Below are 1,724 nucleotides of genomic sequence, written 5' to 3' on the forward strand. Positions count from 1 at the left end.
TATTCCAGATATTTTTCCTGTGTGTGTGTGTGTGTGTGTGTGTGTGTGTGTGTGTGTGTGTGTGTGTTGTTTCATTTTAATTTAGTTTCAGGAATTTAAATTTATTTCATAATGTTTTTTTGACTCATTCATCATCTAGTAATGAGTTATCCGATCTTCATGTGTTTGTGTATTTAGTACATATTTATTTGCTGTCAATTTTAAGTTCAATTGGAAAAAGCAGCTTCCTAATAAACATGTCTGTCTATCTATCTATCTATCTATCTATCTATCTATCTATCTATCTATCTATCTATACACATCTCTATCTATCTATCATCTATCTATCTACATATCTCTATCTTTATCTACCTATATATCTATATCTATCTATCTACATATCTATCTATCTATCTATCTATCTATCTATCTATCTATCTATCTATCTATCTATATCTGATTTGGGTTGGCTCCCTTTACAAGCAGAGAAATAACTTATCAGGTTGATGTTACTCTGTATCTTTAATTCATGTTAAGTTCACTTTTTTTAGAATTTGGTCCACCAGAATTTGGTGCATATGTTTAGAATTGTAATTTCTTCTTGCTTAACTGTCCCCTTCATTGGAGTGAAATGTCCTTTTTAAAAATCTTATTTGGATAGTTTTAATTTGAAGTCTATTTTTGTCAGATATTAGGATAGCAATACTTGCTTGTTTCGTGGTCCCATTTGATTGGAATATTTTGTCCATTCTTTCACTCTAGGGAAGTGACTATCTTTAAAGCTAAGATGGGGGGGGGTTGTATACAAAAAATAGATGGATTTTGCTTCTTGACCCATTAAGCTAGCTTGTGTCTCAATCTATGAGTATAGCAAAAATCATCAGGAATTAGTTTAATACTATGCACAACTAGCAGAATAATATTAGGCTCTCCCCTAGGGCCTATGTCATGTCTAGCCACAGGTTATTGGCCCCGTTAACACTGCCAAGTATGGATTTCATCTGTTTGACCATGTATATTGCCACTTTTCTCATAATCGTCAGGAAATAGAAACAGCTAATATGTCCATCAAATGATGGACATCAAATGTTGTACATTTGTGCAACAAAATTCTATTCAGCAATTAAGAAAAATAAAATTATGAAATTCACATGTAAGTGGATAAAAATAGAAACAATTGTCATGACTGAAGTAACCCAGTCCCAGAGAAGCAAATACCACGTATTTCCTCTCCTACATGGATACTAACTTCATTCAGATATCATATTCAGATACACATATGCACACATACACAAATATACATATCATATTCAGATATGTATATTTCATTTGGAATGTCAGTAGAGATTAGGAAACTAGTACAGGGCTGTAGGGTACAAAGGGATCTTTGAAGGGATGGGATATAAAGGGGGAAAGTAGATTAATGAAACAGGAATGATTAATTGGGGTGGGGAAATGGAAGGGTAGGTCAAGGAGGAGATACGGGAAGGGATAACTAACATTAAGATCTTTTGAATATCTCATGTGGAAAACTACTGGTAGCATCATCTTAATACATATAAAAATAGTTGTGTTGGAGTTACTCTACAATTGCTAGCAAATAAAAATCTCAATACTAGGAATAGATTACTTTGTCTTTAATTATTGGCTAATGGGGCACAGTGGTTCTCCCAAGCATTAAGGGTTATTGCTAATACTCTTGGTTACTCTCCAGAACTTGATAGTAAAAGTCTATTGAAAAGATC

The sequence above is a fragment of the Mus caroli genome, chromosome X, assembly GCF_900094665.2.
Source record: "Mus caroli chromosome X, CAROLI_EIJ_v1.1, whole genome shotgun sequence".
NCBI classification, from domain to species: Eukaryota; Metazoa; Chordata; class Mammalia; order Rodentia; family Muridae; genus Mus; species Mus caroli.